This window comes from Emydura macquarii, unplaced genomic scaffold (assembly GCF_026122565.2).
Source record: "Emydura macquarii macquarii isolate MOO-44397 ecotype Brisbane River unplaced genomic scaffold, CSIRO-AGI_Emac_v2 contig_2676, whole genome shotgun sequence".
NCBI classification, from domain to species: Eukaryota; Metazoa; Chordata; order Testudines; family Chelidae; genus Emydura; species Emydura macquarii.
Genome location: NW_027132813.1, coordinates 3,378,559 through 3,402,242, shown reverse-complemented (window position 1 = coordinate 3,402,242; position 23,684 = coordinate 3,378,559). Strand labels below are relative to the sequence as shown.

The window sequence follows — 23,684 nt, the reverse complement described above, 5'->3', positions numbered from 1 at the left end:
ATTTTTATTCAAGCAATTCACAGATCAGTAATGTGGAAAAAGATGGTTTGATTGATGTTCTTTGAGTTTTGCACATATGGGAAGTAAAATAATAAGAGAGCCTTGGTGTATTTTGAGAACAATCTAGACACACCATTGCAATAGAAATGCTGCTTTCTCATCTGTTCAAATGTCCCCTTCTCCATTTCAGTAATAAAGCAATCTGGATTAAACTTTCTTTTTAGGTGGGTTTTAGATGAGTTCCATCTTTTTGTAATGATGCATTATTATTATTTACAGTGTTGTTGTAGTTGTGTTGGTCCCAGAATGTTAGAGAGGCAAGGTGGGTGAGGTAATATCTTTTACTGGACCAACTTCTGTTGGTGAAAGAGACAAACTCTGAGTAGCTTGAAATGAAAGTATCTTTTTCACCAACAAAAGTTGGTCCAGTAGAAGATATTACCTCACCCACCTTGTCTCTCTGCATTATCAGTGGCAGTGTACTATATAATTGGGTCTTCAAATCACAATAGCCCTGGGAAACCAATGTATCCACGATCTCAATTCTCTGGGCATGCCTACATTGCTTTCTTAAGTCAACTTATGTTAGGTTGACTTTCAGCCATCATGTGGTGGCTGATGTCCACACTACCCTCCTTCTGTTAGTGGTTCATATTCTCACCAGGAGCACTTCCACTGACTAAAGAGGGGCAGTTTGGTGGGGCTGAAATACAGGGCTCTCAGCTCCAGGAGCCTAGCTGTCCCCTGGGCTTCTCACCTCCCTTCCAGGAGGAGGGGGGGAAGTTGCCAGGAGCTTCTTGCCTCCAGCAGGGAGATCTGCATCCAGAGGCCGGTTGGCTCCTGTGCTCCTGGCAGGGAGCTGGGGCAGCAGAGCTCCCAGCAGGAAGCCCAGGGTGCATCCCTAGCTTGGTGCGGAGAGACAGCAGCAGCCCAGCTGGGGAGCCATTTCAGGACTCCAGCAGAGCCATGAAATTGACAAGACCCCAACAATTGCTGTAAGGAATGCACTGTCTACACGGATACTGAGTCATCCTAACTACACCAACATAAGCCTCTCATGAAGGTGGAGTTATGTTGGTGTAGTAGGGCACTTACAGCATCAGGAGCAAGGCTGTAATGTAGACGCTGACATAGTTACGTCGATATAAGGCAGCTTATGTCAACCTATCTCTGTAGTGTAGACCAAGCCTCTATCAAGAAGTCTCTTCTATTACTTAATATTAATAACTTCTCTGTGTGCTCCAACCTCACCCAGTCTGGGTCTAACTACACAAGGGGGTATTCTATGGAACTTAGTGACCTGCAACCTCTCCAACATCTCAGGCTGTCTACACTGCCACGGGAAGTCAACTTTGTTTAATTCAACTTTCAGCAGGCAATTTTTAGAAATTGCAGCAGAGTGTACACACTATGGTGTTTGCACTGGTCTCTTGTGTTCACATGGACCAGCCTTAATTTGAATTAGAAAGCAGTGCAATGTGGGTAGCTATCCCACAGTGCAACTAGCCACAGTGGCTGTTGGGATGAGTGTCTTCATCCCAGGATGCAACGCTGCTTTCCCCACCCTTCCCCGCAAAAAAACAAACAGGAAAAGTGTTTTCGCATCCTTTTTTTACTCCCCACGATCACCATTGCTGCAGAGACATGGAGCCAGCTCAACTCTGCATTATAATTGTGAGCGTGACATAAGCCGCGATGTATTTCAGCGTTTATTTTCAAAATAGAGCAAGAAGTTGAAGCAGAGACAAGACCAATGCCACCGAGGCTGCCCTGCTAGAAGACATCGAGCAGAACAATTCCCAGTTGCTGCAGGCTGTAATGAGTCATCTGCAGTCCATGGAGCACAGGTTCTGGTGCAGGGAAACAAGCACAGCCTGTTGGGACTGCATCATTATGCAGCTGTGGGATGATGATCAGTGGCTGCAAAACTTTCAGATGCGAAAGGCAACTTTCCTGGAACTGTGCTCAGAGGTGGCACTGTCCCTGAAGCACGTGAACACTCACTTGAGACAAGCTATGACGATGGAGAAGAGAGTCGCCATTGGTCACTGGAAGCTGGCAACCTCCGACTGTTACTGCTCAGTTGGGAATCAATTCGGAGTTGGTAAATCTACAGTGGGCATAGTAGTGAATCAAGTGTGCAGTAGCATAAATAGACTTTTTCTACGAAGGCTAGTGACTTTGGGAAATGTGCAGGACATAGTGGAGGGGTTTGCCATGATGGGCTTCCCAAACTGCGGGGAGGCCATTGATGGGATGCACATCCCCATTTTTGCACCTGCCCACCTAGCAACCGAGTACATAAACTGCAAGGGGTACTTTTCCATGATTCTCCAGGGGCTTGTGGATCACAGGGGTCGTTTCACAGACACCTATGTGGGGTGGTTTGGGAAGGTACATGATGCTCGTATATTTTGTAACTCGGAGCTGTTCTCTAAGATGCAGGTGGGAACTTTCTTCCCTGACCAAAAATTCAGATTGGGGGTGTGGAAATGCCCATAGTGATCCTAGGGGATCCTGCTTACCCCTTGCTCCCTTGACTAATGAAGCCGTACACCAGTCACCTTGACAGTGACAAGAAGTGTTTTAATAAGAGGTTAAGCAGTTGCAGAATGGTTGTAGAATGTGTCTTTGGGTGTTTAAAGGGCAGATGGAGGAGTCTCCTCACTAGGCTGGACATGAGTGAGAAGTACCTCCCTTCTGTGATATCTGCTTGCTGTGTTCTTCATAATGTGTGTGAAGTGAAGGGTGAGCAGTTCCCCCAGAGTTGGGCTGTGGAGGCAGAAAGACTGGCCGCCAGTTATGAGCAGCCAGATGCCAGCACTATGCTGAGAGCTAACCGCAGAGCACTTTGCATTAGGGAAGCTTTGAAAACTAGGTTCTGCAATGAGATGCAGGACTGATTTTGGTTCCTGTATGTTGTTTGCCTTTGGTGTACCCTCCTCCCCCCCCTCCCCAGCAATATCTGTGCCCACCAAATCAAGATATGATTTAATAAAGAAACATGTTAAAATGATGCAAAACGTTATTTCTGAACATTCAAGTCAGGAGGAAGGGGGGGTGGAGTGTCCATTCACTTATCAAGGGGTGGAGTGGTAGCTTGCTGGCCAGCTATCAACATGGCCGCTGCTGCTTTCTGCTTGCCTCCACCGGGGTGGAGGAGAGCATGTACTGCATCCTGGATAATCTCCTTTGAGACCTCTTGGGGGCGTGGGAGAGAGAGGGCGGCAAAGCCCTCAGTTGAGAAGCGTTATGGAGGGGCTGCAGCAGGACTCTGTCCTGCCTCCGCTCCTCCTGAAGCTCCACAAGCCGCCGGAGCATCTCTGCCTGATCCCGCATGATTTGCGGCATTTCCTGCGTGGTGCTGTGATCATGCTCCATCATTTCTCGCCGACTTTCCCTGTCCATGTTCTGTGACAAGGTCAGCCTTCATGCTTTTTGCTCTGTCTCTGCGGCTGTTGACGCGTTCATGAGCTCCGCAAACATGTCGTCTCTGCTTTTTTTTTTTTTTTTTTTCCCTCTTCCTAATCTGAGACAGTCTGTCCGCAGCATTTCTTAAGGGTCGGTCCAGTGCCCAGGTGTCTACAGAATGAAAGAAAAGTAACAAGGGAGCCACAATTATCATAGTGAAGAAAATGAAACAAATGTAACAATTTAGATAATGATCCCCTGAAAAAATGTAGCAAATGTTTACAGAGAAACAATGTACACAATGTTACCATTAAAATGTTGCAAATGGTTCCCTTGATACAATGTAGCATATGATTCACACTCTGCTTGTATTTTAAACCATTATAGAGAGTAACTGTGGACAGCATGGTGGTGGGGGGAAGCTATGCTTAAAACACATGAAGCCATGATGCTGGCTACCTTGATTGCAGAGAAGAATCCTACGTGGAGGGAGGAACAAGGCAGCCCTCCTCTGAAAAGTTTTTCTCGGGATAACAGATTACATACATTACATTTTCCATGAGATATCAACTGATGATAAAAGTAGATTTCTCATCACAATACATTTTTTTCCCCTGGGTAACCACCCAGTACAGTCAAAGAAACGCCTGAGATCCCCTTCGTGTTCCCCCCCTCCCCCCAATGTACAAGGACAGAAATGCTAATAAGAAAGAAAACTCACCAGATGTGCCTTCCCCAGGATCATTTGTGCTGTCCTGTGTGCTGCTGGACTGCTCTGGGGTCAGGAATAAGTCCTGACTTTTGGGGAGAATGGACACCCTGCTCTCCTGCACCCTGCTTTCCTCAGCTTCCTCGTCCATGGAGTCCTCATCGTTGCTCATGGACTGTGACCTACCGGAGGCATCGATGCTGCGGGGAGGCACCGTAGTGGGATCCTCACCGAGAATTGCATGCACTTCATCATAGAAGTGGCATGTTTTGGGCAAGGAGCCAGAGTGGCTGCTAGCTTCCCTGGCTTTCTGATAAGACTAACACAGCTCCTTGATCTTCATGTGGCACTGCTGCGCGTACCTCTGGTGTCCCTTCTCCAGCATGCCCTGGGATATCTTCCCATAAATGTCCAGATTCTTTTTGCTGGCTCTGAGCTCCGCCAGAACGGACTCCTCGCCCCACAGCCCGATGAGATCTAAGACCTCTGGTCTACTCTATGCTGGAGCACGTTTGGGCTTTGCAGTAGCCATGCGGAGAACAATGAAAATGCTCTCTCCATGCTGGCAGCACAGGAAATGAAAATTCAAATCTTCCCTGGGCTTGAGGGGAGGGGACTTTTCCTGCTAGTGTGACCACTGAACAGCACAGTGTGACTGTCCAGAGCAGTCAAAACGGGGCATTATGCAATACATTCCCGAGGTCAATTAATTCAAATTAAGTTCTGTTGCGTCTACACTAACACTAAATTGACTTAAATTCAAATTAGATGCTATGTCACTTGCGGAGGTGGTCTTAAGTCGATTTTACAGGCACCTTAATTCGAATTAAGAGTGGTGCCAGTGTAGACATGGGTGTAATTAATTTGACTTAAGTGACTTTAAGTTGACCTAAGTTGCCAGTGTAGACGAGGCCTCAGATATTTTCTTTTCATGGGAGATGAATCTTTACTCATCTGTTTCAAGCAGGCACTAGTGGCACTGTGCCCAATACATAGCTTGGTGAGAAGCAAATATTTCTCTGAAGTTTCAGTTTTCAACTCTGGCTTTACCTGGGGCTTGTCTACTGAAGTAGCAAAACCCCAAGCTGTGTTCAGAGAAAGCAGAACATCAGCTTTGTTAGGCCCTACTGCAAATGAGGTAGCGCTAGTAGCTAAAGCTGATCGGCAAACAGGAGCTTTTCCCACTGAGAATGTCCCCCCCCAAAAAAAAAGCTTTTTAAAAAAATCATTTTCATCAAAATTTTCCATTTAAAAAACAAAATCTTTAGTCCAAAATCTGAATGTTTTCAAAAAATATTTCAGCCCCAAACCAAAAAACTGAAAATTTTCCATGAAAACCAGCCACTTTTTTTACACACACTTTTTGTTTGTTTGTTTGTTTGTTTTTTTGTTTAATCAAAAATGCAAACTTTTTAATGGAAATTTTTGACCAGCCCTCCCACTATCCCCATTTAATATAAACAGCCAAATCCTCTCCCCAAAGCCATAGTTTTAGGATCCCAGTTCTACATAAGAAGAATGAGCTTTCACTGGAGATTAATGAGACAGGGCTTTGCAAAGTGACAGGTAAAGCAAACAAGCATCCCCACTCCAGCTAGTTTCCTGCTCTGTTCCCCTCTGATCCTAGATAGAAAGTATTTGCAGCAGCAGTTCCTGTTTATTGTGGGAAATAAGACAAGCTCCTGATAGAGAGGGAATTTGTCTGATTCCATTACATGCCAGAACAAGTTCTCACACACATGCAAGTGACTTCATATGCAAACTTTATGTAACGGCAGCATAGGACATGACTTTACAGTCCACAGCATGCCCACCCTTGAGGATTTAATTGCCTGAATATTATTTCCTGACATTGTGCATGTCTCCATTTTTTTTCAGGGGCTTTTTCCTCTGTTGAAATGATTGTAGCTTTTCTCTGCTTTGAAGGAGAACAGCGTGTGAAATGCAGCACGTTTTGGAAACTGGGCAGTAACATATGGTATAAATGCTGTATACAGTGATTCTGATCATTCTGGGATCAGGTTCAATTTTAGGCTGTCAGGCCCATTGAGGCAGAATCCGTTCATAAAGTACATTTAGCATTAATGTGCCTTCAGTTCAAACTTCATGAAAGGGATGGCCACAGAGCCCAGACTCCAACCTGAGCCTGAATGTTTAAACCCCAATTTTACAGCCCTGCAAGCCCAATTCAGTCGATACAGGCCTGCCGCGGGTGTTTAATTGCAGCGTAGACATACTCTTAGAGACTGGAGGCTGATCATCCCCAGAACAGATAGATCATGGGTATGCATTCTTTGGGTAGCTCTTGGAGATAAAAATGAAAACTGAGCATGGGAGTGTTATCGACACCATTGTAGGCAATGTGACGGTGCAAAGGAATGCCCAAGGATCTTTGCCCTTTTAAGTTCTTGGGTGGAAGGGGTGTGCCCTGCCACAACCTTAACAGTCACTAACTATAGTTTGGGAAAATTTTTCTAAGCTTACCTTTAGTTTTAACCCCAGAGGTCCCAAAAAATCATGCTGGCTGTTTCCATCTCTACTGTGGTGTGTGGGAGAATGCACTGTTCTGTGATGTCAGAGCCACCATTAGGCCCCACTGTAGAAAGAAGCCAGTCATAAGGGTCAGGTAAGAGGCTCTTTTCTTCTTTTACTATATACCCTGGCTTTGAATCTTTTAAATTATTGCTTAATGCTCTTTGGTTGAATGATGAAGTTCACCAAGTTCTGGTATGGCCAGCCTCATTACAGACTTTCCCAGTAGCAATGCTGCTACTCTGGAAATAAAAAATCCCCCATAAAGAACTTAAGCTCCATGATGCTTATGCAGGCAAAACTTTCACTGAAGGGGAGGCAAGGCACTGAGGCGGGATGGTTGCTGTGGGAGTTTTGCCTCCATGAGGAAACACAGTATAAGGCCCATAGCAGACCATTGCTCAACTAAACCACAAAAAAGTTTTGTTTGTGGGTTTCTTTATAATGTGATGAGGTGGTAACTTATTTCTCTAGAAATTACTCTAGTCCATTATTCAGCACAGACATTAGCCCAGAGCAGTAAGAAAACTGGACACAAGGCTGCGGACAAACCTTCTAACAGAAGCAGCCAGTTTGAAAGTAACCCATGTCACTAGTGACTGAAAGCACTGACTCCTAACAGATGTCTACAAAGCCTGTGGCAGCAAGCCTCCCAGCTCAGGCAACAGACTTGGGCTAGTGGGACTTGCGCTGGAGCTGTAAAAAAAAAAAAAAAAAAAAAAGCTGTGGAGCCCGTGCTTTGAAGTTGAAGGTCAGGGTCAGGCTTGAGCTCTGAAGCCCAGGGAGGGGGTTGGGTTTCAGAGGCCAAGCTTCCAGCCCAATCCACAACATCAGAGCACTGCCCATGCAGCTGTTTTTAAGAGTGTTAGCATGAGTCTGTCAACCTGAGCTGGGAGGCTTGCTGCCTTGGGCTGTGTATAGGCACTCTGTGTGACATGAGTTGGTGGTTTTAATCCAGTCTGCAGTGGACAAGTGTCCAAATTACCAAACTGACACTAGTTTGTCACACTTTGCTGACCATCTCAGCAGAGGATTAAAAGAGCCATGGAGACTAAAATCCCCTCTCATCCTTTGAACTGATCCCTCCAAGTTAAGGCATATTGTCAAAGGCTGCGTATGAGAGAGAGAGAGTCTGTGTGAGAGAGAGAAAGAGAAGCTTGTACCACTTGCCCATGGTCTACCTCATCTGTGGATGGCCAGAGGCCTTGACTCTCCAATGCTATCTGTCCAGCAGCTTTCACCAGCAGTAAACCACTTGGAAAAAACTATTTTTGAAATGTTTAAGGATGAAATGCAAATTCAAGGTCAGCTGCTTGAAACAAGTTCTGATGTGGTGGGAAAGGTAGGAGAAGAGCATTAATAAGCAAATTTGTAGGTGTCAGATTTTTTCTGGACGTGTGTGGGATGCTGGGAAGGTTTGAGAGGGAACCACAATTTGTTTTGTAAGTTTTGTGCGGGCAAAAGAAGGAAATGGCTATTTTAGAAGCCAAACACATCACTAGCGGGAAGGAGAGAAATAAAATACCCACACCATGGAGACTTTTCATGGCAAAAGGCAGAAATGGGAAGTGTTTCAAGAAGCAAAGAGTCCAAGAAGAACTGCAGCTGTAGTTGGTGTTCCATTCAGATCAAGAAGGCAGGCTCCCACCCCAGGTCATATCCCCTTTCTGCCCTTTTCTCCCTTATTAGAGCAGGGAACTTGCCTTCTAAATGGCTAGCCTCTTGCTACATTCCATGCTCCCAGCATGTAGTACAAGGCACAGAATCTTCTGACCCTACTTCTTCCAGCTCTGGGGAGCAGCGCCAAGAATACATAAGTCTTCTGTGTTCAACTGGTCCTTATTCCACTGTTGGCAGGGATCCTCTAGCTGGCAGACTAGCTGGAGTCTTCTTTTCCATTCACCTGGCAGAGGTTGTGAATCTTGTACAGCATGTAGTCTATAAAAGTCTCTGCTGCAGTTAATATGCAGGACACAGAAGGTCTAGCTGTTATATTCCCTCCTCCCACTAGAGTGTCTGACCACCAGCTGCCAGCCCCATTTACTTCCAATAGATCAAACTAAGGGCATGTCTACACTATAAACCACAGTAATTGTTGCAGTGGCTGATGTCCACTCTACCGTCCTTCTGTCAGTGGTGTGCATCCTCACCAGGAGCGCTTCCACTGAGTGAAGAAGGGCAGTGTGGGAGGCTGAGAGCCAGGGCTCACAGCTCCCAGCCGGGAGCCCAGCTGCCCTCCAGCTCCTCGTCCCTAGCAAGGAGCAGGTTCCCAGCTGCCTGGGCTCCTCACTCCCCCCCGCACCTCCCCTGCCTCCCGGGCTCCTTGCTCACTCCCATCCAGAAGCAGAGTCCCCACTTCCCAGGCTTGTCACCCCCTGCTCCCAGCTGGGAGTGGGGTCCTGGCTGCCCAGGCTCGTCACAACTCTGTTCCCAGCTGCGGTCAGCCCTGCTCCCAGTATGGAGCAGAGAGCCAAGAGCGGGAGAGTTGGGAGCGGGGCAGCCGGGCTTCAGCATGGAGCGGAGAGCTGGGGACCTGGGGCAGCAGGGCGCAAAGTGGGCAGCCCAGGCAGAAGCCAGAGCCAGGCAGCACAGCTTGGAGCAGCAGCATAGCTAGAGAGCTGGCTTTCTTGTGAAATTGACAAGAATGACAGTCAGCAGCCGATGTAAGTAACAGCAGTGTCTGCATGGACAGTGTGTTGCCCTAACTACACTGACATAAATCCTATGCCTCTCTTGGAGGTGGAGTTAGGTCGACATAAGGCAGCTTATGACATAACTTTGTAGTGTAGACCAGGCCTAAGGGAAGGGGTGGAAGACTCTTTGCTTGGGCCATTTTACATCTGGGCCTAGATACAGGCCTCAAAAATATAGTGCAGAGAACAGTTCTACATTGGTAGGGGACAGCCATCACAATAACACAAAGTTTTTCTTCATTTCTAATTTATAGGATTCAATCAAAAAGACAATTTGAGAGTGACTGGGAAAATCCACGTGAACTGAGTAACTAAACCTGTAAATGTGGGTGCTGGGGGGGGGGGGCGGGTTGGTTTTGTTTTGTGGCCTTTTATTGGTAAGTCTGAAGAATTATATGATACATCAGTTCTGAGCTGCTGGAAATGTCTAGCACCAATAGGTTTTTGTTATTTTTTAGCCTTTAAAAAAAGTCATCTACAACTCTGCTTCCTGCTGGAAATGGATAATGCAGATGAAGTTTTCCTACACCTGATGATCGGTCTATTGATTACATATTGAAAACCATATGTATGAATGTGCAACAAATGAGGCTGATGTCTATGATAGAAAAGCATGTGAGGAGGATGGAAGGAACAAATAAAAATACCAAAGATGTTATAAATCAATAATGACAAATAGAAATGTAAGACCCTGGCCTGGAATAGCAGAGTGGGCTGCCAACCAGGATTGAGGTGTCTGTGTCCTACAGGGAGGAAGAGTTCTGTCAGATGGGATGTGCTGTAGGTTACCTGATCCAAATTATGTGACTGCCAGAGCTAGAACAGAATAAATTGTATTAGCACATGTGCAAGTGAGGAAGGCTGGAAGCTGAGATGCTATCTGTGATGGAGGGCAGAACTGTAAAGTTATATTGCTGTAATCTAACAGCAGTTGCCTCTGAAGCAGGAATGAACAATCTGGGTTATAAATAGTGGGATATGGTCACTGGTAAAAAGGAGGGATCATTTGAAGATTAGCAATATAAATAGTGGTGCTGGGACACTTGCAAATAAAATGACGTGATGCTCAGCAAAAATTAGGACTGCCCTTCTCGGTAATATGTGATGTGCCACTGAGGACAGAAATGGACAGAAAACATTTTCCCTGCCCTAGAGCAGCTCAAGTCTCAGCTGGTTACACTGAACCTGGAGGAAAGGTTTTACCTTAGACATTAAATAAACAAGTTCTTCCTTGCCTATCTCTCAGCCTGGCTGCTTGGTGTTGGCTGAGAAGGAAGCTCTGCCACTGTGGGGCCAATTTCCATTCCTCTGTCTGATCATGCATCCGGGCAGAGTTCCTCTGGGCCATGTCTGCTGATTCCTTAGATAATTTTGAGGAGCAGTGGGCACTGTCTGGAGTTCTCGGCTCAGTGACCCTTCAGGTTCCCTCTGTTTAACCCTTTGACTTTCACACCTGTTCCTGTTCTCTCATTTGCTGTCCCCTCAGTTGAGTCCCAGGCTCAGTAGCACCTCCTCTTAGGCTACGGGAGAGGCTTTTAGCCATGGGTGGGTGTCCTAGAACCCAAATAGGAGCCTGGCTGCTTGGTTTAAAGAAATGTGCTGAGTCAGAGTGGATGCTCACCCTGGTTTGGATAGGGCTTATTCTTACTTATCCTTTAGTTAGGGGGCTGGATTCACCTCCCTGCACTAACCTGGACATCTTCTCCTCAAGGGATTCATCCTGAGGAAGGGCAGGAGGTCCTTCTCACTTTGAGCTCTCCCTGAGGAGGACAGTGTTATTTTCTGCCTGGGTTTTCATAAAAGTCTTGCCTACAGATGTGATGAAATAACATAACTATTGCTGTGTCACTTCCTAATCAGTGCTGCCCCTTTCTGGGCTGCCTTTTATAGGTGTAACCATCATACCCCTGTGGGGGTTGCTGGCAGACAGGAAAACCAGGACAGCTGGATTTAAACACACCAGCCTGTACTGTCGGAGCTAAAGGTCTCTTAGCAGAGGCTGTAGCAGGCTCATCAACCTCTGTACGTGGCCCAGCTACCACTACAGGGGGACAAAGTGGTTTACACAGGCAGCAGTATTTTGTGCATTCAGCTTTCTGCTGATTATCCATCTGTCTCCTCTTCATTAGCTGCAGCTGGGCCTTGCCTCTGCTTAGGGATAATGACCATGAGGAAGTAGCTGTTGGTTTTGAAAACTGAGACTCTGACCCTTCCTGAAAGGGAGGAAGCTGCTGTTGCTTTCCTGATGGAGGGACACACATGAAAAAAGGGCTGTTTTCCCTATACTGCTGTGGAGTAAACTGTAGAAACCAAACTAGTGCAGCAATTTGAAGAGACAAAGGAGGGACAGGTAAGACTCAGCCCCTCCTCATCCCTATTACACTGATAAGCAGAAAGTTTTCCAGAGCTGAAGTGGCTACAGTGAAAGGGGCACATCCCCCCAGAGTAAAGAACAGAACTCCCCTTTCTGGGGTTCCTCGGTCATAGGTTACTACAGACGTATGAATGGGGAGATGGCAGGAATCTTCTCTGCTTCCTTGCTCTAACACATCCCTGGGAGTCGTCGTCCTCGTCAAGAGACCAAAGGCATTGAATTAAAAAAAACAAACAAAAAAAAAAAACTTTCCAAGGATCATTCATGCTGTATGAGAAGCTTTTATCCTAATATTGTGTTGTTCAGATAGAAAGGCTTCTGGGCCAGAATTGCCCCTAGCTTGACTCTTGGTTTTGCAAAACTAGGTCTCCTCAGTGCATTTCTAATGTGCTTAAAAATGAGGGACTAGATCCTCAGAACCAGCCTTGAGACCATTGCTCCTTGTTCTCTCAATGGAGCAATGGCCTCAAGTTGCAGTAGGGAAGGTCTAGGTTGGATATTAGGAAAAAAAATTTCCCTAGGAGAGTGATGAAGCACTGGAATGGGTTACCTAGAGAGGTGGTGGAATCTCCATCCTTGGGGGTCTTTAAGGCCCAGCTTGATAAAGCCCTGGCTGAGAAGATTTAGTTGGGGTTGGCCCTGCTTTGAGCAAGGGGTTGGACTAGATGATGGCCTGAGTTCTCTCCCAACCCTAACCTTCTGTGATTCTACAAACCAGCCAAATGAAGTTTGGGAGTAGGTAAGAGTGCACAAAGGTGGCTTTAACGTTGGCCAGTCTGACGGCATAACACAGAGCCATTCCAGCTCTCAAAGAGCACTCTAGCCATACCTACTTCCCTCTGGACATGATCCTGCACAGGTGGGGGCTGTGACAAAGAGCTATGTGATCTGGGGAGTCCCTGAGCAGGGGAGTGCCCTCCAGGAGACAAACATGCATGCTTTAGGACTGCTTGGTGGTGCCATAAAGGGACTGAGGCTCTGGCTCACATTTCTTGGCTTCATTTTCTCCAGCAGGAGGGCAGAGTCACTGTGCAACTATCTCTTGGTTTTGAAAGTGAGTGCATGTTTGTGGTGGCAGAAACTAAGCTCCTGTTTGTGGGGAAGCAGCTTTCAATAAGAAACTGTTAGAGTCAAGGCCAAATTGGACGCTCTGTGGTTTTCGGGTGGTTACAATCTGTCTCTTGCCATGTTACTTGCTGTAAATATCCTCAGGTGCTATGTTCTTATGATGCTCATTATCAAATATTGTTACTGAGGCTGCACATGAACTGTTTCCGTGCTCAGGACCCACTTTGGCACAGTACTTAGACACGTGAATTGGCCTGGGTGATCTAGGGCCTCAGGCTGTGAGGTTCTGAGTGTTCTCAGCTCCAAGCCCTTGCTGAGTGCACTTATCTGGAGAGACCCAGCCCGCCCTTGACATTCTGGTTCGTGGAAAGGGCAAGTCACGGAGCTGTTTGTGAAACTGTTGTCAAAACTCATGCCCACACTCCTTGTAACAAAAAGGGAAAATACCACTCAAAGGGCTGAATCTTGCAGACTGCTGAGCACCATTGAGGGATGCTGAATGCCTTCCACTCCCTTTAAGGCTAATGGGAGCTAAAATTCCTCAGCACCTCTCCAGATCAGGCCCAAAGAGTTTAAATTTATCCAAGAACAATGAGTATTTTATGATATCAAGCCCTTTTTTACTTTTGCCATCTTTGCTGAGAACATTGAGTGGGAGTGCTTCTGTTTGTGGGTGCATAGGCTTATTCTGTCTGTATCTGTGTTACAGTTCAACTCCAAAACCATCCACTGTCAGCTGGTAATTGCTTTAAACAGCAGCTATTTTCTGTGTTTCAGGGGAATCATTACAAAACCCTCTTAGGATGTGCAGTGATGGGTAATCTTCCCTCAATCCTATTTGTTTGAGTGGCACTGATACAGTGGATCAGACTCCAAGAGAAAGTCTTGATCACTAAGAGCACAGCTTTCTTTTAGATGGGGTCTTAAGGAACAAGCAGTAGTTTTTTTTTGTTTTGGGGGGGGAGGTGTAAGATTATAGCCTTGGAACTGCGGAAATTGATTTTAAAACTGACTACTTGGCTATCAAGAGGGTATTTTGATTTGCTGGTAACACATTATATTTTAGACATGTATAATTCCTTATAAAATGCAACTGCAGCATTCTAAAGTTCTGTCTCAAAACATAGCAGCTTACAGTGCAATGTGATAACTGCAGAGTACTGTAGTACTTCCTTTTTATAAGGGATGTTTTATATCTAAATTTAATCTTATTCCCCACTCATTTCCTCAAGTGTGTGCAAAACACCATCTCCTAGTCAGTAAGAGACCATAAGAGAGAGAGTTTCAAGATCCTTACAGACCTTCAGTTATTCTGCAGTTATTGTGAAGCTGCTATCATTCCTTGTCATATCTCCTCTTTGAGACATTCTTCTCTTATCATCAGCTCTTGATCTAACAATGTTATGCCTGTGCCTTGACTACTATATAATTTGACATGCTTGTTGCCATTGGAAGTTTTGCTATAAATCAACACCTGAAAATAGACTTCTCACAACTGGTTTTGAAATGATTGATTGTTTTATATCCTAACCTAAGCTGCCTTCATGATCTAGTAAATTTTACTAAGGTTTCATGAAGTCCATCAGGCTAAAGTGGTTCCTAGTGCTTGTGTGCCCATTAAAGCAAAAATCTATATTGGTTACATACACACACGATGTGATTGCAATTTTTTCTTAGAGCCATTGGATGTCATTTGGATTCTTACTTGAAAGTATCTAGGGATCTAATATTTGTTAAGCATGCAGACACTACAATATCAGTGACAGGCCAGTTCAGCTCTGAAGCTGCAGTTGTTAAAGCAGTGAGAGCAAGTTCAAATTAATTAGCATAATATCCTTATGAATTTCCTTTTGAGTTAATAATTAAGCTGGGGTTCTCAAGAAGGAAAGAGAGAATGCACTGAATATGTTTTTACAGAAGTAGTTTGCCTCTGCAGTGACAGTGCTTCCAACCGCAGTGAATTCCCAGAGGAGATACAAGTCTTTAAATAATAATAAAAAACAACAAAAAGGAAGGCTCCTCTATTTCTGGAGGCCGGTTAAAACACTCAAAGTTACCAGTAAATTTAAACCAGATGCTGTTGGTGAAACCAATCAGGCAGTTGGCACTATATATAATTTGCACTGAACATTGTATAACTGAACTTGGACAAATTTATAGCCTCTCCGAGAAATGCATTCATTTTTCTACACAATGTGAAATCTTGAGTGTCCAGAAAAATGTTTTCCCTGCTCTTCAGTCTCCTTTTCCCACAGGACCATTGCATTGTTAGATAGAAAGAATCCACACACCCCTACCATGGTTGAGAATTGTGCACTATGGCTCAGTGAACCTGTTTGGGGGTGGGAGGGAATAAGCTAGAACTTCATTTTTTTCCCCTCCCCACATCGAAGTTCATGTTTGAATCAGCTTGGAACATTGTACAGCCTCCTCTCCCACAAAATGAAAACAACTTTTTGTAATTTATCCACCTGTCCGCTACTATATGGGGAAGGCTGATTAGATGAAATCGTATTAGTAGGACTTGCATGCAAGGGGAAGCTCCTCCAGGTCAGGGCCAGCCTCGGGGGGTCCCCTCCCATTCAGCTGTCTCTTGTAGCTGTTCCCATCAACCAGGGCCTGGTGGCCCTTCCCAATCACGAAGGCCCAGCAGCCCAATCCAGTCAGTAGGGCCCAGGTAGGCCTTGGAGGCTCCAATCAGTCTGAACCACCACAGGGCCTGGGTCAGGTCTAGGCCACCACTTCAGAGAAGGCACATCCTTCTCCAGCAACAGCTTCACCCTGCCTGAGCTGCTAGGCCAGCATCTTGTACCTCCCCTTCCTGGCCTGACCCCGCCCCTCTGCTCCCGGGGTATTTGGTTTGTGGGGCCTTGATCTGCCCAGCAGAGGGGTTGCAGCTTGTCCCCAGACCCAGGCTCTGAGGAAGGCCACAGCGCCTTGCTACACTGCCCTTAATGCAATTTTAGGCCATTACTTCTTGTTCTGCTCTCTGTGGACAAGGAGAACAATTTATCCTCCTCTTTATAACAACCTTTTACATACTTGAAGACTATTATCACATCCCCACCCAGTCTTCTCCAGACTAAACAAACCCAAGTTTTTCAATCTTTCCTCATAGGTCATGTTTTCTAGATCTTTAATCATATTTGCTACTCTCCTCTGGACTTTCTCCAGTTTGTCCATATCCTGCCCTAAGTGTGGTCCCAGAACTGGACACAGTATTCCAGCTGAGGCTTTATCAATGCTGAGTAGAGTAAAAGAATTACTTTTCATGTCTTGCTTACAACATTCCTGCTAATACATCCCAGAATTATGTTTGCTTTTTTGCAATGACATTATGTTTTTGACTTGTATTTAGTTTGTGATCCACACTGGGCTCCAGACAACCAGATCCTTTTTTAGGCAGTCACTTCCCATTTTGTATTTATTCAATGGATTACTCCTTCTTAAGTATAATACATTTCATTTGTCCATATTGAATTTCATCCTATTTATTTCAGACCATTTCTCCAGTTTGTCAAGATCATTTTGAATTCTAGTCTGGCCTCCAAAGCACTTGCAAACCCTCCAAGCTTGGTATCATCTGCAAACTTTATAAGTGTCCTCTCTGTGCCATTATCCACATCATTTATGAAAATATTGTACAGAACTGGACCCAGGACAGATCCCTGTAGGACCCCATTTGATATGCCCTTCCAGCTTGACTGTGAACTATTAATTACTCTGAGTACCCTTTTCCAACCAGTTGTGCACCCATCTTATACTAGGTTTGTCTAAGGTATATTTCCGTAGTTTGCTTATGAGAAGGTCATGTGAAACAGTATCAAAAGCCTTACTAAAGTCAAGATATTTCACATCTACTGCTTCCCCCTATCCACAAGGCTTGTTAGTCTGTCAAAGAAGGATATTCGCTTGATTTGTTCTTGACTAATCCATGTTGACTGTTACTTATCACTGTATTTTCTTCTAGGTGCTTACAAATTGATTGTTTATTTGATTCATTATCTTTCTGGGTTCCGAAGTTAAGACGACTGGTCTATAATTCCCTGGGTTGTCTTTATTCCCCTTTTTATAAGTTGGTACTATATTTGCCCTTTCCCTGTCCTCTGGGATCTCTGCCATCCTCCATGAGGTCTCAAAGATAATGGCTAATGGCTCAGAGATCTCTTCAGCCAATTCCTTAAATATTCTAGGATGTATTTCATCAGGCCCTGTCAATTTGAAGACATCTAACTTGTCTAAATTCTTAACCTGTTCTTTATCTATTTTAGTCTTCAATCCTACCACATTTACACTGATATTCAATATGCTTTTGTCAGATCACTGCTAACCTTTTTGGTGAAAACTGAAACAAAAAAGGCATTTAACACTTCTGCCATTTCTGCATTTTCTATTATGGTGTTTCCTTCCTCATTGAGTAAAGGGCCTACTTTGTCCTTGATTTTCTTCTTGCTTCTAAGGTGTTTGTCAAATGTTCCTTTTGTTGTTGTTGTTAGCTTTTATGTCCCTAGCTAGTTTAATCTCATTTGGTGCCTTGGTTTTTCTAATTTTGTCCCTACATGCTTATGTTGGTTTTTATATTCATCATTCATAATTTGACCTGGTTTCCACTTTTTGTGTTGCTCTTTTTTGACTTTCAGGTCATTGAAGATCTCTTGATTAAGCCAGGGTGGCCTCTTACCGTGAGTCCTATCTTTCCTTTGGGATAGTTTGCTCTTGTTCCCTTACTAATGTCTCTGTAAAAAACTGCCTGCTTTCCTGAACTTTTTTTTTTCCCCCTTAGACCTGCTTCCCACAAGGTCTTAACTAGAAATTCTCTTGAATTTTCTGAAGTCTGCCTTTTTGAAATCCATTGTCTTTATTCTGCTGTTCTCCCTCCTACTATTCATTAGAATCATGAACTGTATCATGTCATGATCATTTTCAACCAAGTTGCCTTCCACTTTCAAATTCTCAACTATTTTGTCAGCATCAAATCTAGAACAGCCTCTCCCCTAGTTGCTTTATCTACCTTCTGTAATAAAAAGTTGTCTTTGGTCAATCCAAGAACTTGTTGTATAATCTTGCTGTATTATTTAAATACTTTCTGAAAACTCATTTCTTCCCTTTGCCCCCAAGCAGTGAGTTCATAATAACAAATTAAAATAATTGTTTGCTCTTCCTTTGGATTATGCAATGTGTCCTGTCTCCTCTGTATCTGTCTGCTAGACTGGAAGATCTTTGGGGCAGGTATTATCTTGGTCTTTGCGTTTTGAACAATGCTGCACACACTGCTGATGCTAGCCAAAAAATAAGACCAACATCCTCCGTTCAGAACCATTGAGTGGATCTCCACTCTAGTGTTCTGCCTTCCATGCATGTACTTTTATGGGAGGCCCTGGCTAGACTAGGACAATATGCTGTGTTTTAAGGCATATTAACTCACACATCTTCATTCGCACAATATTATAACTGACTTTACACCTAATGTAGAGGAGATAAGTTGTGTTTAAAGAGTCAGCTGGTCTTGATAAATCCCCTGGGTGTATAATCTTGTGTAAATCATGTTGGTTAAAATATGTTAGCTAACACATCTTAAAACACCTCTTTTCATAGTCTAATATGGCCTGAAAGGCATGTATGGAGAGCAGAATTTACAGCTGGGATCTGCCCTGTAGATCTGAAATGTGAATTTTGTCCTAACTTGGTGAGGAAAAAGGAAACTAATGTTGTTGCACAATACACTTGAACTTCCGTACTGGAATAAATATGTTGAAAATCCTTAATCAGGGATTTGCATTTTTTTTAACAGGCTTGTAAAAGTCCTGTGTTTGCAGATATTGCTGGCACTCCCCATTTGCACACACAGAATTGCCTTGAATTTGTCCATAAAAATAGAACAAATACTGAGATGCAGGTCCAAATGCAGGGGTTTACATGAATGGACTGGTTTGCTTGTAATTTCTGTAGCATATTGTTAGAAGCAAGTTTGAGAGTGTCTTCCTCACATTCCTGGTCATTCAAAATCCATCTGTTCAGGGTTTGACATCATGTCAGACCAATGTTCACAAGAAATGGTTGTCATTGTCTTTTCTATAGCAGTGGACTAACTCACACACCGGCATACTCTGGAGCTATTCCTGTAAAAATCAATGGAAATATTTCAGATTAACAATGGTGTGACTGAAAACAGAATTTGCTCCATTGCTTGTATATAATGAACATGGGGCAAATGTTGCTATAGGATGCATACATGAGGCACCCGTGGAAATCAAGGGGTGTTTTGCCCACACATCTGAGGAAAGAACATGGTGTGTTTTCACAAGTGATGGAAAAGCCACATCACTTTTGATTTAAAAGACAAAAATTATGAAAAATGTAAATACATTGACAGATCCGTAGATCCAGATCCTCAGCTGCTACAATATAGCTTAGCTCTGTGGAGCTGATTTGCACCAGTTGAGGATCTGGCTTTATGGATCTATTTATTTATGCAAAGCATCCATAACTCTAGTATTACTGAACAACAGAGAATTGAAATAAAAGGGGCGTTTAGCTCTCTGACGATAGGTACAGGTCACCAACCTCATTATAACATGCTGCAATAAATTTCCCAAGCAGTAACTGTTCAACAGGATATGTTTTCCAAGATCTTAATTATCCAGCTTCAGGGAGAGAGAATGGACAGTTCTTCTTCAATCCTGAGAAGCAGAGAATAACTATAGTGTAGTGCACTCCTACCCCAGCCTGGATCTATCCTTTACACGGAAGGCTGGGAGTGGGGTCAACATATAGACTTAATGCCAGTTCTATACCGTCTAGGGAGGCCTTTTGTGGAGAGGGTATTCTGAGGGGTTTGTTCTTCCCACCTGAAGGCCCCTTATGTTGCCTGAGTGGCATAAAGGGACATTAATTTAACTGAGAATCAATATCTTTATCCTCAGCACTAAATCTACCATGTTGGAAGCAGCTAAGTGATGTGGGACTGCCTCAAAAATATGAAATGGATTATTTCTTTTTCTCTGTACAGAGAAACTAAAACTTCAGGGGGGAAAAATATCCATTGATAGCAGCCCATCATAAAACCAAGATTAGAATCCAAACAAAACTTTCTTTATAGTCACAGTTATTCTCACTCTTTAAACAAGAAAGTTACCAGCCCACACAAACCACTCCACAGAGAGCTTCTAACCAGGTAATTAAGAAGCGAAATGCTGTTTTCAAGGTTTTGTCATGTATCACTCCCTGTTTGTTTTTATTGTGCAAGCTGGGTTGGTGCGATAATAAACTGTTTGCTCTATGGCCTTGCTGTGGTACATGGAAAACTTTCCATGACTGAATTGCTGTAGAACAGAAATAGCCAGGCATTTTCCAAACAGCTTTGTGAAATCCATTTTGGATCCTGACGGAAAGGGGGTTGTTCAGAGGCTCATCAGTATCCCATACATCTTAGTCGTTTTGTACAACTTCGGATTTCTTTAATAATAATAAAAAAAAAAAAAAAAAAGTTACAGACCAAGGGGTATGAAATATTGGGAAAAATGATACTTTCTAATACCGTATAATACTGTGATACTTTGGAGAATGGTCTTTTGCTTCCTCTGAATATCCTGCTGTGCTGAAGTAAGTGTCACTTTTTTCCCTTCTTTTCAGAAAACAAACGTTTCTGGGCTGGAGGCAGCTGATAAACAGACCTCTGTGAATCCAAACGTATCACAGGGTCTGAGGCCCAGACCTTTAAACATATTTAGGCAATAGTGTGCTCAGCATTGCAAAGCCTAACAGATTTAGGAACTGAAATCTCTTTTTCAAAAATGATTTAGGCAATTAATGCCATTGACAATTGGTGGGATTTAAGATCCCAGATTCCTAACTCCCTTTTGAGAGTGAGATTTAAGTCTTGAATCAGTTTGGCTTTGCAGTGCTGAGAGCAGCTATGCCTAAATATCTTTTGGATCTAAGGCCTAGCCTTTTATCATTGTTTCAGAAAATGCAATATTTAAATTAGACAAGCCTCGTTTAAAGTGTATTCATAAGGCAGAGTTCTCCCTCAGATATGCAAGATGATGCCCACATTCTCAACACATTTTCTCTCCCCTTTCCTCTCTCTGTCAGGAACGCTCCTGGGGAAGAGATCAAGAATGGGCTTATGGTTAAAGCACTGGACTGAGACTTGAGAGATCTGGGGGCATTTCCTAGCACTGCCACAAACTTTGGTATGACTTACTCTCTCTGTGAGTCAGTTCCCTGTCTTAAATTGGGATAATGATGCTCCCCTTTCTCTGACCCTTCTGTCTTGTCTATTTATACTGTAAGCTCTTGAGTGGGTGCATGAGGGGGCCAGTGACTATCTCTTCCAATGTGTATGTACAGCACTTGACACATTGGGATCCTGATCTGAGAGGAAGGCTTTGTTCAGAGAATTTAAGTTTTATAAGTAAAGAAAGTAAACTTCTGGATCCTGACTGTGGCTGCGCTTCTTCAGTGGTCTCTGACAAACTGATTGCTGGTGTGACAGGAACCAGATAAGAACTACATAACTTTGGCTGAAGGGAGAAAGAAGAGTTTGTGGTAAAGGGTCAGGAATAGGAGTGTGACAGAATGCTGAGATCTGACAGGTGGCTCAGCACTCTGATCACTGTAGCCTCAATTCGTTCCCCCATTAATGGCTGATTGAATAACTAGTTAATCTGGAGGAGAGGCTGGGGAGGTAAGGAACCAATTAGCTCTCGGCTGACCAACCTAAGACAGGAAGGAAGTGTTACGGGGGCAGGAGGATGGGGCTAGCTGGACTGGAATGAAGGCACTCCCTATAGAGGGGGAGACTTCCTCTCCCTTCTAGGGCCCGGCAAAGAAGGGCTGAAAGGAGGAGAGGTTAAAACGGTGAGGTTGCACTGTACTAGTGTTGGTGGTGGGGTTTAGAATAAAACACAGTCTGCACACATGACAATCTGGATTCTTAGCATCTCAAACTTCAGAATGTTTATCTGGGTTGTAAGTACCATTTTGAGTGGAAAGGGAGGAAAAAAATCATTGTAAATTTATTCCTTTGCCCCAGAACAAAGAGTGAAGTTCAACTTTGTTACACTGGTAGAGACCTGGACTAACTCCACTGAAGTTGAAAGGAGTTACCCTAGTACCATTGTACTGTCACTATGGTCTGAATCTGTTTTCACCAGCACGCACTGCTTTTAGGCTGGATTGTTACAAACAGAAGAGAGACAAGCCCCTGAACTGTGAGTTTCCTTTGGCAGTGGCTATGCCTGAAGTTGATACTACATAAACTGTAGTTTTACTAGGGATGTAAAAGCCTAAATGTTTAAACAGTAATCAGTTGTTAAATGGTTTAAACAGCTGATTATCATTTAGACTTGGGGAGGAGGCTGGGAGCAGCTGGACTCGGCTCCCTGTGAATGAGAGCAGCTGGGCAGCTCTTGCTCTGGGGAAAGCGCAGAGCCCAGCGGTGGGGGGAGCTGCAGCTGGGCTTGACTCAGCTCTGCGCGGTGAGAGCTGCCCAGCTACAGCTCTGCACGTGCGGTGGGGGGGCAGCTGCAGCTACAGCTGGGCAGCTCTCTCTTAGCAGTGAGGAGCCGAGCCAGCGCGGCTCCCCACCTCACCCGTTTAACCGTTCTATTTTTAGAACGTTTAAACGGATTCTTAATTTAAACAAATGTTTGCATCTCTAAGTTTAACCCTGCCTTGCAGGGTTGGGTTAAATGAAAGAACCCAAGGAAAAGGATTTAGTGGCAAAACAAGTCAACAAAGCCAAAGGCACAAGTGAGAGGAAATTACATCCCTGTCAAGACCTGAGATGTCATTAGTGAATTGGAAGGGACATGCTTTTTCACTGCAGCCTCACTGGAGAAATGGTGCTGCCCCTTCCCACCACCACTGGGGTACCCTGTGCGCCCACCACCATCGGGGACCCTGTGCTTCCCCTTTCACTGACCCCTTCCTTGCCTGCCCCACCGCCAGAGACTCTGCTCACTGCCCTGCTACTATTGGATGGGAGGATTGTATCCTCCTATTGTCTCAGTTGCTGATTTAATTGGTGGAGGCAGAGAGGGGGATGAGCCCCAGAGAAACACGGACTCCTGGAGCAGAAGATCTGGTTGCCCAGTGCTGCTGCTAAGAGTTCTGCCTGGGGTTGGGCATGCACTGGGGTATGAAACTCAGAGGAAGGCAGATGCCCCACCCTTTCCTCCCTATATGGTCCCCCTACCCCAGGGTCAGCATAGCTCTGGGGGACGGAGGTGCTCTGTGCCCCTGCTGATTGGGGGGAGGGGCTGTGCTTCTGCCTGCCCCCCCTTGTGCACACCCCTGAATGAAATTAAACTTGGATTTCTGTTCTGAATGGTCTAACCTGACTGTAAAAGGCGTCCACAATGAAAATATCTTAAAGGTTAGTTTAAAAAAAAATCCCCCCCTCCACTAGCCACTTTTTGAAATTTACTGGTTCTGTTGGTCTTCTCCAAATGGCATACATTGGACAAAGTCCCCAAAATACATCATTCAAGGACGTTAAATTCTGGGATTTCATCAGTGAACCAGGAAATACCAAGAGATGCCCTTACTTTTCCTGCACCCAATTAATCGTTTCCCTGCACCTTGTGCTGTCAGCTAGATCAGTGCAAACCATTCTGATTTGGTAGTCTCTTATACCCACTTTGCTCTGCACCTGTATAGTAATTTACACTAGTGCAGAGTGCATGCAATTGAACTAGGCCCTCTGTGTACAGCTGAGTCATACTACTAGAACCTTGTGTAGGCTGAGTCCACACTCCATGCAAGTGAAGAAGAGGAAAACAGTATCAGGAAAGATAAAAGCTCCTTGGTGAGGGGTGGGTAGTGAAGCAGTGGAACCATATTGGCTGGGACAGGAATTTAGAGATGGAAGGGAAGAAGTGGAGGGGGAGGG

General features: G+C 44.5%; 1 long non-coding RNA gene across 2 annotated transcripts in view; it reads left to right on the top strand.

Annotated features, from left to right (window-relative positions):
- Positions 1-11,557: 11,557 nt before the first annotated feature.
- The window catches only part of LOC137164152 (uncharacterized), a 48,658-nt gene continuing 36,531 nt past the window's right edge, over positions 11,558-23,684 (top strand). For both annotated transcript variants that reach the window (XR_010922954.1, XR_010922953.1), the window contains exon 1: positions 11,558-11,695. This is a non-coding gene — a long non-coding RNA (uncharacterized lncRNA). The remainder of the gene's footprint in view (positions 11,696-23,684) is intronic.